This window comes from Dendrobates tinctorius, unplaced genomic scaffold, assembly GCF_039654945.1.
Source record: "Dendrobates tinctorius isolate UK_male_01 unplaced genomic scaffold, ASM3965494v1 ptg000028l, whole genome shotgun sequence".
NCBI lineage: Eukaryota > Metazoa > Chordata > Amphibia > Anura > Dendrobatidae > Dendrobates > Dendrobates tinctorius.
The window spans coordinates 28,860,302-28,873,579 of record NW_027361696.1 but is presented as its reverse complement, the minus strand read 5'-3'; positions in this window follow the sequence as shown (position 1 = coordinate 28,873,579).

Here is a 13,278-nt window from a genome sequence, read left to right as displayed (position 1 = left end):
CGTGAAGCTTGCATCCTACCGGTCTGCAATCTGCCAGAGGATGGGGAGGAAGATTCCCTCCTGGACATGCTGGCCCAGGCCAAGGCCAATGGGTCCATTGAGGACATGGAGATAAGTGGTTCGCTCACCGTGTCCCAGCGGTTGCAGTTGATGGCCACCCTGGAACTCTTCCGGCCCGTGTTCACCAACCGTCCTGGGAGGACGGAGTTAGCGGTTCATGAGGTGGACACCGGGAATCATGCCCCATTACGGCGAACACCTTATCGGATCTCTGAAACGGTGCAACAAGTCATGCGCCGAGAGGTCGATGAGATGTTAAGGCTGGGAGTGATTCGACGGTCAAAAGGTGCGTGGGCTTCACCTGTAGTCCTCGTTCCTAAAAAGGATCGAACCACCCGGTTCTGCGTGGACTACAGGGGGCTCAACGCCATCACAACCTCTGATGCCCACCCAATGCCGCGCATCGAGGATCTGCTCGAGCGGTTGACAAACGCCAACTACATATCCATCATGGATTTGAGTCGGGGATACTGGCAGATTCCCCTGAGCCCTGAGGCGCAGGAGAAATCCGCCTTTATCACCCCCTTTGGACTGTACGAGTCCACGGTCATGCCCTTCGGCATGAAGAATGCCCCTGCCACTTTCCAGCAGATGGTCAACCACCTGCTTCGGGGACTGGAGGAGTACGCCGTGGCGTACTTAGACGATATTGCCGTCTTCAGTTCCACCTGGGAGGAACACCTTCAGCACCTCCAGGAGGTGCTCAAGCGTCTTCACCAGGCAGGCCTGACCATCAAGCCGGGGAAGTGCCAGATAGGCATGCGCAAGGTCCACTACCTGGGGCACCGGGTAGGCGGGGGTTCCATGAGTCCGGAGCCAGGAAAAGTGGACGCAATCGTGTCCTGGCCCACCCCCAGGACCAAGAAACAGGTGAAGTCCTTCTTGGGCACTGCAGGGTACTATAGGCGGTTCGTACAGGACTATAGCGCCCTTGCCAAACCCTTGACTGACCTCACCAAGCAGAGGCTACCCCAAACAGTCAACTGGACAGATGACTGTGAGGCGGCTTTCCAAGCTTTGAAAGCAGCCCTGTGCAACTCTCCAGTGTTGAGAGCAGTCGACAGCAGTCGCCCGTTTCTGGTACAGACCGACGCCAGCGAGTTTGGCCTCGGTGCTGTGCTTAGCCAGGTCGACTCGGGGGACCAAGAGCACCCCGTGTTGTACCTGAGCCGGAAACTTTTGCCGAGGGAAGTGGCATACTCGACCATCGAGAAGGAGTGTCTGGCCATGGTGTGGGCACTGCAGCGTTTGCAGCCCTACCTGTATGGGCGCGCCTTCACGGTGGTAACCGACCACAACCCTCTGAGCTGGTTGCACACAGTGTCCGGAACCAATGGAAGATTGCTCCGCTGGAGCCTTGCCCTTCAACAGTACGATTTTACTGTAAAACACAGGAAGGGCAGTGAAAACGGCAATGCCGATGGGTTGTCCCGCCGGGGCGAACCCGCTGAGGTGCGCATGGCCGATTACCGAGAGGTAATGCCTCCTTAGCGCCCTCTTAAGGGGGGAGGTGTGATGTACAATATCTGCAAGATATGTTTTCTGTTGCAATGTGCTAACAAATCCTCCATCCTAGGACATTGTAAACTGTCAGTAGTAGGAATTCCTTCCCCCAGGTTTTACCAACCCTGCCACTTCCTCTGGAAGAGCAGGAATGTTAATTAGCTAGACCATCTTCCTCACACCATTTGGCTTCTCTCAGCTGAAAGAGAAAAAAGTGCGGGAACTAAACTTCTTTGTTTGAAACAAATAAAACTATGAGAGACTATACCATAAGAACCAAATACCCTAGAGATATGAAAATCATATTTTTGTAACCTGAGCGGTCCCAGCTTCGAGACCGCGTATGTTTCGAAGTTCTACCCTGTCCAGAACATGAGATAGGATTTGCGCCCAAATGGACGGTCATATCGCATAGATGTTTGATGTTTTCTTGATGGGCTCATTACGCTGGGAAACATGATACCACTGATGAGTCCATACCAGCTTCTCCCATAAAGTTATAGCTAATCTAAGTTTTGTAGCCAAAACATAACTTGGATAAGAGAGGTGGGATCAACCCAGAATGCACCTCTCTGTGATGTCACATAGGAAAGTCTATAAGGCATTTCCTGGGCAAACCAGCTCAGAACAGCTGCAGAGTGCGTGCTGACAAGAACTCAGATGAGCGGAGAAGTGCAGCTCCGCCTCCACCCACCTTAGCCGCATGGTCCGCCTAAGGAACAATATGGAACTGTGAGTGCAATCTCTTTGTTTTCTCCACTTTTATTTTATACCTGTACTGTACATATTTTATGTCTCAATTTTATAGCAACTTTTATCTGTAACCACTGTCCTCTTTCGGAAAATAAATGAAATAATTATTTAGATCTGTCTCCATGCTCTAAGAATCGAACTATACGCCTTTGTTAGATAATCGCTACTAATTCAAGGGGTTTGCCACGGACCCTCTTAATTTAACACTGTGAATTAAGTAACCGTGACTGGTGGCAGCGCGTTGTGTACGGCTATTACGGCTTGCTGGCAGTACAGAAGGGTCTTATATTGCTGAATAAGGGTCTGCGGCCACAGCATTGATAATTCCCTTACTGCAGAAGCCTAATTGCCGGTTCACAACAGGCAGCCCGTCCGGCGACCAATTATCCTAGGTGCAGTTCCCTGACTGACCTGAGGGTAAGGGGGGCGCTGGAGAGCTGCGAGTTCCAAGGTGGAACTGAGAAAGTGGGATATACACAAATCCCCGCAGTACTTGGAAGATTGATAGCAGTGGTGGGGCATCCAAATTAAACTCCCCCCTGCGGCAAATTGTAGAGCGAGATTAGCTTGCTGGATATTTTTGTCACATGGTGCCAGTGGTGGGATAACTAAGATAAGCCCCACTGCGCCTGTGATAGCCGTGTGCCGGCATTGTGTCATGTCCCTCCGTCCGCTGATACACCGGTGTCAGTGGTGGGATTGTGACATAGTGGTGACACAGGGTCCGCTGTCTGTCGCGTTTTGGTGGCAGCGGGACCCCCGTTAGTCGTCGCCCGTAAGTGGACGAACGGCGGTGGGCTGTTCGTCACATCTGATGTGTGCTCTGTCCTTGTGTGATGTGTCTGATGTGTGCTCTGTGCTAGGGTAATGTGTCTGATGTGTGCTAGGTGCTTGCGTGATGTGTCTGATGTGTGCTCTATTCTTGTGTAATGTGTCTGATGTGTGCTCTGGAGTTGTGTGATGTGTCTGATGTGTGCTCTGTTCTTGTGTGATGTGTCTGATGTGTGCTCTGCACTTGTGTGATGTGTCTGATGTGTGTTCTGTGCTTGTGTGATGTGTCTGATGTGTGCTCTGTGTTTGTGTGATGTGTCTGATGTGTGCTCTGTGTTTGTGTGATGTGTCTGATGTGTGCTCTGTGTTTGTGTGATGTGTCTGATGTGTGCTCTGTGTTTGTGTGATGTGTCTGATGTGTGCTCTGTGTTTGTGTGATGTGTCTGATGTGTGCTCAATGCTTGTGTGATGTGTCTGATGTGTGCTCTGTGCTAGGGTAATGTGTCTGGTGTGTGCTATGTGCTTGTTTGATATGTCTGATGTGTGCTCTGTGCTTGTGTAATGTGTCTGATGTGTGCTATATGCTTGTGTGATGTGTCTGATGTGTACTCTGTCCTTGTGTGATGTGTCTGATGTGTGCTCTGTGCTTGTGTAATGTGTTTGATGTGTGCTCTGTGCTTGTGTGATGTGTATGATGTGTGTTCTGTACTTGTGTGATGTGTGCTCTGTACTTGTGTGATGTGTCGGATGTGGGCTCTGTACTTGTGTGATGTGTCTGATGTGTGCTCTTTGCTTGTGTGATGTGTCTAATGTGTGTTCTGTGCTTGTGTGATGTGTCTGATGTGTGCACTGTGCTTGTGTAATGTGTCTGATGTGTGCTCTGTGCTTGTGTGATGTGTCTGATGTGTGATCTGTGATTGTGTGATGTGTCTGATGTGTGTTCTGTGCTTGTGTGATGTGTCTGATGTGTTCTCTGTGCTTGTGTGATGTGTCTGATGTTTGCTCTGTACTTGTGTGATGTGTCTGATGTGTGCTTGTGTTTGTGTAATGTGTGTGATGTGTGCTCTGTGCTTGTGTGATGTGTCTAATGTGTGCTCTGTTCTGGTGTAATGTGTCTGATGTGTGCTTTGTGCTTGGTGACGTGTCTGATGTGTGCTCTGTGCTTGTGTAATGTGTCTGATGTGTGCTCTGTGTTTGTGTGATGTGTCTGATGCGTACTCTGTGCTTGTGTGATGTGTCTGATGTGCGTTCTGCGCTTGTGTGATGTGTCTGATGTGTGCTCTGTGCTTGTGTGATGTGTCTGATGTGTGTTCTGCGCTTGTGTGATGTGTCTGATGTGTGTTCTGCGCTTGTGTGATGTGTCTGATGTGTGCTCTGTGCTTGTGTGATGTGTCTGATGTGTGGGCTGTGCTCGTATGATGTGTCTGATGTGTGTTCTGTGCTTGTGTGATGTGTCTGATGTGTGCTCTGTCCTTGTGTGATGTGTGTGATGTGTGCTCTGTGCTTGTGTGATGTGTCTGATGTGTGGGCTGTTCTCGTATGATGTGTCTGATGTGTGTTCTGTGCTTGTGTGATGTGTCTGATGTGTGCTCTGTTCTTGTGTGATGTGTCTGATGTGTGCTCTGTGCTTGTGTGATGTGTCTGATGTGTGCTCTGTGCTTGTGTGATGTGTCTGATGTGTGTTCTGTGCTTGTGTGATGTGTCTGATGTGTGCTCTGTGCTTGTGTGATGTGTCTGATGTGCGCTCTGTGTTTGTGTGATGTGTCTGATGTGCGCTGTGCTTGTGTGATGTGTCTGATGTGCGCTCTGTGCTTGTGTGATGTGTCTGATGTGTGCTCGGTGCTTGTGTGATGTGTCTGATGTGCGCTGTGCTTGTGTGATGTGTCTGATGTGTGCTCTGTGCTTGTGTGATGTGTCTGATGTGTGCTCTATGCTTGTGTGATGTGTCTGATGTACGCTCTGTGCTTGTGTGATGTGTCTGATGTGTGCTCGGTGCTTGTGTGATGTGTCTGATGTGCGCTCTGTGCTTGTGTGATGTGTCTGATGTGTGCTCGGTGCTTGTGTGATGTGTCTGATGTACGCTCTGTGCTTGTGTGATGTGTCTGATGTGTGCTCTGTGCTTGTGTGATGTGTCTGATGTGTGCTCTGTGCTTGTGTGATGTGTCTGATGTGTGCTCTATGCTTGTGTGATGTGTCTGATGTGTGCTCTGTTCTTGTGTGATGTGTCTGATGTGTGCTCGGTGCTAGGGTAATGTGTCTGGTGTGTGCTATGTGCTTGTGTGATGTGTCTGATGTGTGCTCTGTGCTTGTGTAATGTGTCTGATGTGTGCTATATGCTTGTGTGATATGTCTGATGTGTGCTCTGTGCTTGTGTGATGTGTATGATGTGTGCTCTGTGCTTGTGTAATGTGTCTGATGTGTGCTATATGCTTGTGTGATGTGTCTGATGTGTGCTCTGTGCTTGTGTGATGTGTATGATGTGTGTTCTGTACTTGTGTGATGTGTGCTCTTTACTTGTGTGATGTGTCGGATGTGGGCTCTGTACTTGTGTGATGTGTCTGATGTGTGCTCTTTGCTTGTGTGATGTGTCTGATGTGTGTTCTGTGCTTGTGTGATGTGTTTGATATGTGCTCTGTGCTTATGTGATGATGTGATGTGTCTGATGTGTTCTATGTGCTTGGGTAATGTGTCTGATGTGTACTCTGTCCTTGTGTGATGTGTCTGATGTGTGCACTGTGCTTGTGTAATGTGTCTGATGTGTGCTCTGTGATTGTGTGATGTGTCTGATGTGTGTTCTGTGCTTGTGTGATGTGTCTGATGTGTGCTTGTGTTATGTGTGTGATGTGTGCTCTGTGCTTGTGTGATGTGTCTGATGTGTGCTCTGTACTTGTGTGATGTGTCTGATGTGTGCTTGTGTTATGTGTGTGATGTGTGCTCTATGCTTGTGTGATTTGTCTGATGTGTGCTCTGTACTTGTGTGATGTGTCTGATGTGTGCTTGTGTTATGTGTGTGATGTGTGCTCTGTGCTTGTGTGATGTGTCTGATGTGTGCTCTGTGCTTGTGTGATGTGTCTGATGTGTGCTTTGTACTTGTGTGATGTGTCTGATGTGTGCTCTGTGTTTGTGTGATGTGTCTGATGCGTACTCTGTGCTTGTGTGATGTGTCTGATGTGTGCTCTGTGCTTGGGTGATGTGTCTGATGTGTGTTCTGCGCTTGTGTGATGTGTCTGATGTGTGCTCTGTGCTTGTGTGATGTGTCTGATGTGTGGGCTGTGCTCGTATGATGTGTCTGATGTGTGTTCTGTGCTTGTGTGATGTGTCTGATGTGTGCTCTGTCCTTGTTTGATGTGTCTGATGTGTGCTCTGTGCTTGTGTGATGTGTCTGATGTGTGCTCTGTGCTTGTGTGATGTGTCTGATGTGTGGGCTGTGCTCGTATGATGTGTCTGATGTGTGTTCTGTGCTTGTGTGATGTGTCTGATGTGTGCTCTGTCCTTGTGTGATGTGTCTGATGTGTGCTCTGTTCTTGTGTGATGTGTCTGATGTGTGCTCTGTTCTTGTGTGATGTGTCTGATGTGTGCTCTGCACTTGTGTGATGTGTCTGATGTTTGCTCTGCACTTGTGTGATGTGTCTGATGTGTGCTCTATGCTTGTGTGATGTGTCTGATGTGTGCTCTGTGCTTGTGTGATGTGTCTGATGTGCGCTCTGTGCTTGTGTGATGTGTCTGATGTGCGCTGTGCTTGTGTGATGTGTCTGATGTGCGCTCTGTGCTTGTGTGATGTGTCTGATGTGTGCGCTGTGCTTGTGTGATGTGTCTGATGTGCGCTCTGTGCTTGTGTGATGTGTCTGATGTGTGCGCTGTGCTTGTGTGATGTGTCTGATGTGTGCTCGGTGCTTGTGTGATGTGTCTGATGTGCGCTGTGCTTGTGTGATGTGTCTGATGTGTGCTCTGTGCTTGTGTGATGTGTCTGATGTGTGCTCGGTGCTTGTGTGATGTGTCTGATGTGCGCTCTGTGCTTGTGTGATGTGTCTGATGTGTGCTCGGTGCTTGTGTGATGTGTCTGATGTACGCTCTGTGCTTGTGTGATGTGTCAGATGTGTGCTCTGTGCTTGTGTGATGTGTCTGATGTGTGCTCTGTGCTTGTGTGATGTGTCTGATGTGTGCTCTGTGCTTGTGTGATGTGTCTGATGTGTGCTCTATTCATGTGTGATGTGTCTGATGTGTGCTCGGTGCTACGGTATTGTGTCTGGTGTGTGCTATGTGCTTGTGTGATGTGTCTGATGTGTGCTCTGTGCTTGTGTAATGTGTCTGATGTGTGCTATATGCTTGTGTGATATGTCTGATGTGTACTCTATCCTTGTGTGATGTGTCTGATGTGTGCTCTGTGCTTGTGTGATGTGTATGATGTGTGTTCTGTACTTGTGTGATGTGTCGGATGTGGGCTCTGTACTTGTGTGATGTGTCTGATGTGTGCTCTTTGCTTGTGTGATGTGTTTGATATGTGCTCTGTGCTTATGTGATGTGTCTGATGTGTGCTATGTGCTTGGGTAATGTGTCTGATGTGTGCACTGTGCTTGTGTAATGTGTCTGATGTGTGCTCTGTGCTTGTGTGATGTGTCTGATGTGTGCTCTGTGATTGTGTGATGTGTCTGATGTGTGTTCTGTGATTGTGTGATGTGTCTGATGTGTGTTCTGAGATTGTGTGATGTGTCTGATGTGTGCTCTATGCTTGTGTGATGTGTCTGATGTGTGCTTGTGTTTGTGTGATGTGTGTGATGTGTGCTCTGTGCTTGTGTGATGTGTCTGATGTGTGCTCTGTGCTTGTGTGATGTGTCTGATGTGTGCTCTGTGCTTGTGTAATGTGTCTGATGTGTGCTCTGTACTTGTGTAATGTGTCTGATGTGTGCTTTGTGCTTGGTGACGTGTCTGATGTGTGCTCTGTGCTTGTGTGATGTGTCTGATGTGTGCTCTATGCTTGTGTGATGTGTCTGATGTGTGCTTGTGTTTGTGTGATGTGTGTGATGTGTGCTCTGTGCTTGTGTGATGTGTCTGATGTGTGCTCTGTGCTTGTGTGATGTGTCTGATGTGTGCTCTGTGCTTGGGTGATGTGCCTGATGTGTGTTCTGCGCTTGTGTGATGTGTCTGATGTGTGCTCTGTGCTTGTGTGATGTGTCTGATGTGTGGGCTGTGCTCGTATGATGTGTCTGATGTGTGTTCTGTGCTTGTGTGATGTGTCTGATGTGTGCTCTGTCCTTGTGTGATGTGTCTGATGTGTGCTCTGTGCTTGTGTGATGTGTCTAATGTGTGGGCTGTGCTCGTATGATGTGTCTGATGTGTGTTCTGTGCTTGTGTGATGTGTCTGATGTGTGCTATGTCCTTGTGTGATGTGTCTGATGTGTGCTCTGTTCTTGTGTGATTTGTCTGATGTGTGCTCTGTGCTTGTGTGATGTGTCTGATGTGTGCTCTGTTCTTGTGTGATGTGTCTGATGTGTGCTCTGCACTTGTGTGATGTGTCTGATGTGTGTTCTGTGCTTGTGTTATGTGTCTGATGTGTGCTCTATGCTTGTGTGATGTGTCTGATGTGTGCTCTGTGCTTGAGTGATGTGTCTGATGTGCGCTCTGTGCTTGTGTGATGTGTCTGATGTGCGCTGTGCTTGTGTGATGTGTCTGATGTGCGCTCTGTGCTTGTGTGATGTGTCTGATGTGTGCTCGGTGCTTGTGTGATGTATCTGATGTGCGCTGTGCTTGTGTGATGTGTCTGATGTGTGCTCTGTGCTTGTGTGATGTGTCTGATGTGTGCTCGGTGCTTGTGTGATGTGTCTGATGTGCGCTCTGTGCTTGTGTGATGTGTTTGATGTGTGCTCTGTGCTTGTGTGATGTGTCTGATGTGTGCTCGGTGCTTGTGTGATGTGTCTGATGTGCGCTCTGTGCTTGTGTGATGTGTCTGATGTGTGCTCTGTGCTTGTGTGATGTGTCTGTTGTGTGCTCTGTGCTTGTGTGATGTGTCTGATGTGTGCTCTATGCTTGTGTAATGTGTCTGATGTGTGCTCTGTTCTTGTGTGATGTGTCTGATGTGTGCTCGGTGCTTGTGTAATGTGTCTGATGTGTGCTCTGTGCTTGTGTGATGTGTCTGATGTGTGCTCTATGCTTGTGTGATGTGTCTGATGTGTGCTCTGTGCTTGTGTGATGTGTCTGATGTGTGCTCTGTGCTTGTGTGATGTGTCTGATGTGCGCTCGGTGCTTGTGTGATGTGTCTGATGTGCGCTCGGTGCTTGTGTGATGTGTCTGATGTGCGCTGTGCTTGTGTGATGTGTCTGATGTGTGCTCTGTGCTTGTGTGATGTGTCTGATGTGCGCTCGGTGCTTGTGTGATGTGTCTGATGTGCGCTCTGTGCTTGTGTGATGTGTCTGATGTGTGTTCTGCGCTTGTGTGATGTGTCTGATGTGTGCTCTGTGCTTGTGTGATGTGTCTGATGTGTGCTCTGTGCTTGTGTGATGTGTCTGATGTGTGTTTTGTGCTTGTGTGATATGTCTGATGTGTGCACTGTGCTTGTGTGATGTGTCTGATGTGTGTTCTTTGCTTGTGTTATATGTCTGATGTGTTCACTGTGCTTGTGTGATGTGTCTGATATGTGCTCTATGCTTGTGTGATGTGTCTGATGTGTGCTCTGTTCTTGTGTGATGTGTCTGATGTGTGCTCTGGACTTGTGTGATGTGTCTGATGTGTGCTCTGTGCTAGGGTAATGTGTCTGATATGTGCTATGTGCTTGGGTGATGTGTCTGATGTGTGCTCTGTGTTTGTGTGATGTGTCTGATGTGTGCTCTGTACTTGTGTGATGTGTCTGATGTGTGCTCTGTGCTTGTGTGATGTGTCTGATGTGTGCTCTGTGCTTGCGCAATGTGTCTGATGTGTGCTTTGTACTTGTGTGATGTGTCTGATGTGTGCTTTGTGTTTGGTGACGTGTCTGATGTGTGCTCTGTGTTTGTGTGATGTGTCTGATGTGTGCTCTGTGCTTGGGTGATGTGTCTGATGTGTGTTCTGCGCGTGTGTGATGTGTCTGATGTGTGCTCTGTGCTTGTGTGATGTGTCTGATGTGTGCTCTGTGCTTGTGTGATGTGTCTGATGTGTGGGCTGTGCGCGTATGATGTGTCTGAAGTGTGTTCTGTGCTTGTGTGATGTGTCTGATGTGTGCTCTGTCCTTGTGTGATGTGTCTGATGTGTGCTCTGTGCTTGTGTGATGTGTCTGATGTGTGCTAGGTGCTTGGGTGATGTGTCTGATGTGTGCTCTGTTCTTGTGTGATGTGTCTGATGTGTGCTCTGGACTTGTGTGATGTGTCTGATGTGTGCTCCGTGCTTGTGTGATGTGTCTGATGTGTGCTCTGTGTTTGTGTGATGTGTCTGATGTGTGCTCTGTGTTTGTGTGATGTGTCTGATGTGTGCTCTGTGCTTGGGTGATGTGTCTGATGTGTGTTCTGCGCGTGTGTGATGTGTCTGATGTGTGCTCTGTGCTTGTGTGATGTGTCTGATGTGTGCTCTGTGCTTGTGTGATGTGTCTGATGTGTGGGCTGTGCGCGTATGATGTGTCTGAAGTGTGTTCTGTGCTTGTGTGATGTGTCTGATGTGTGCTCTGTCCTTGTGTGATGTGTCTGATGTGTGCTCTGTGCTTGTGTGATGTGTCTGATGTGTGTTAGGTGCTTGGGTGATGTGTCTGATGTGTGCTCTGTTCTTGTGTGATGTGTCTGATGTGTGCTCTGTCCTTGTGTGATGTGTCTGATGTGTGCTCTGTGCTTGTGTGATGTGTCTAATGTGTGGGCTGTGCTCGTATGATGTGTCTGATGTGTGTTCTGTGCTTGTATGATGTGTCTGATGTGTGCTATGTCCTTGTGTGATGTGTCTGATGTGTGCTCTGTTCTTGTGTGATTTGTCTGATGTGTGCTCTGTGCTTGTGTGATGTGTCTGATGTGTGCTCTGTTCTTGTGTGATGTGTCTGATGTGTGCTCTGCACTTGTGTGATGTGTCTGATGTGTGTTCTGTGCTTGTGTGATGTGTCTGATGTGTGCTCTATGCTTGTGTGATGTGTCTGATGTGTGCTCTGTGCTTGAGTGATGTGTCTGATGTGCGCTCTGTGCTTGTGTGATGTGTCTGATGTGCGCTGTGCTTGTGTGATGTGCCTGATGTGCGCTCTGTGCTTGTGTGATGTGTCTGATGTGTGCTCGGTGCTTGTGTGATGTATCTGATGTGCGCTGTGCTTGTGTGATGTGTCTGATGTGTGCTCTGTGCTTGTGTGATGTGTCTGATGTGTGCTCGGTGCTTGTGTGATGTGTCTGATGTGCGCTCTGTGCTTGTGTGATGTGTTTGATGTGTGCTCTGTGCTTGTGTGATGTGTCTGATGTGCGCTCTGTGCTTGTGTGATGTGTCTGATGTGTGCTCTGTGCTTGTGTGATGTGTCTGTTGTGTGCTCTGTGCTTGTGTGATGTGTCTGATGTGTGCTCTATGCTTGTGTGATGTGTCTGATGTGTGCTCTGTTCTTGTGTGATGTGTCTGATGTGTGCTCGGTGCTTGTGTAATGTGTCTGATGTGTGCTCTGTGCTTGTGTGATGTGTCTGATGTGCGCTCGGTGCTTGTGTGATGTGTCTGATGTGCGCTCGGTGCTTGTGTGATGTGTCTGATGTGCGCTGTGCTTGTGTGATGTGTCTGATGTGTGCTCTGTGCTTGTGTGATGTGTCTGATGTGCGCTCGGTGCTTGTGTGATGTGTCTGATGTGCGCTCTGTGCTTGTGTGATGTGTCTGATGTGTGTTTTGTGCTTGTGTGATATGTCTGATGTGTGTTCTGCGCTTGTGTGATGTGTCTGATGTGTGCTCTGTGCTTGTGTGATGTGTCTGATGTGTGCTCTGTGCTTGTGTGATGTGTCTGATGTGCGCTCGGTGCTTGTGTGATGTGTCTGATGTGCGCTCTGTGCTTGTGTGATGTGTCTGATGTGTGTTTTGTGCTTGTGTGATGTGTCTGATGTGTGTTCTGCGCTTGTGTGATGTGTCTGATGTGTGCTCTGTGCTTGTGTGATGTGTCTGATGTGTGCTCTGTGCTTGTGTGATGTGTCTGATGTGTGTTTTGTGCTTGTGTGATATGTCTGATGTGTGCACTGTGCTTGTGTGATGTGTCTGATGTGTGTTCTTTGCTTGTGTTATATGTCTGATGTGTTCACTGTGCTTGTGTGATGTGTCTGATGTGTGCTCTATGCTTGTGTGATGTGTCTGATGTGTGCTCTGTTCTTGTGTGATGTGTCTGATGTGTGCTCTGGACTTGTGTGATGTGTCTGATGTGTGCTCTGTGCTAGGGTAATGTGTCTGATATGTGCTATGTGCTTGGGTGATGTGTCTGATGTGTGCTCTGTGTTTGTGTGATGTGTCTGATGTGTGCTCTGTACTTGTGTGATGTGTCTGATGTGTGCTCTGTGCTTGTGTGATGTGTCTGATGTGTGCTCTGTGCTTGCGCAATGTGTCTGATGTGTGCTTTGTACTTGTGTGATGTGTCTGATGTGTGCTTTGTGTTTGGTGACGTGTCTGATGTGTGCTCTGTGTTTGTGTGATGTGTCTGATGTGTGCTCTGTGCTTGGGTGATGTGTCTGATGTGTGTTCTGCGCGTGTGTGATGTGTCTGATGTGTGCTCTGTGCTTGTGTGATGTGTCTGATGTGTGCTCTGTGCTTGTGTGATGTGTCTGATGTGTGGGCTGTGCGCGTATGATGTGTCTGAAGTGTGTTCTGTGCTTGTGTGATGTGTCTGATGTGTGCTCTGTCCTTGTGTGATGTGTCTGATGTGTGCTCTGTGCTTGTGTGATGTGTCTGATGTGTGCTAGGTGCTTGGGTGATGTGTCTGATGTGTGCTCTGTTCTTGTGTGATGTGTCTGATGTGTGCTCTGGACTTGTGTGATGTGTCTGATGTGTGCTCTGTTCTTGTGTGATGTGTCTGATGTGTGTTCTGTGCTTGTGTGATGTGTCTGATGTGTGTTCTGTGCTTGTGTGATGTGTCTGATGTGTGCTCTATGCTTGTGTGATGTGTCTGATGTGTGCTCTGTGCTTGTGTGATGTGTCTGATGTGTACTCTGTGCTTGGGTGATGTGTCTGATGTGTGTTCTGTGTTTGTGTGATGTGTCTGATGTGTGCTCTATGCTTGTGTGATGTGTCTGATGTGTG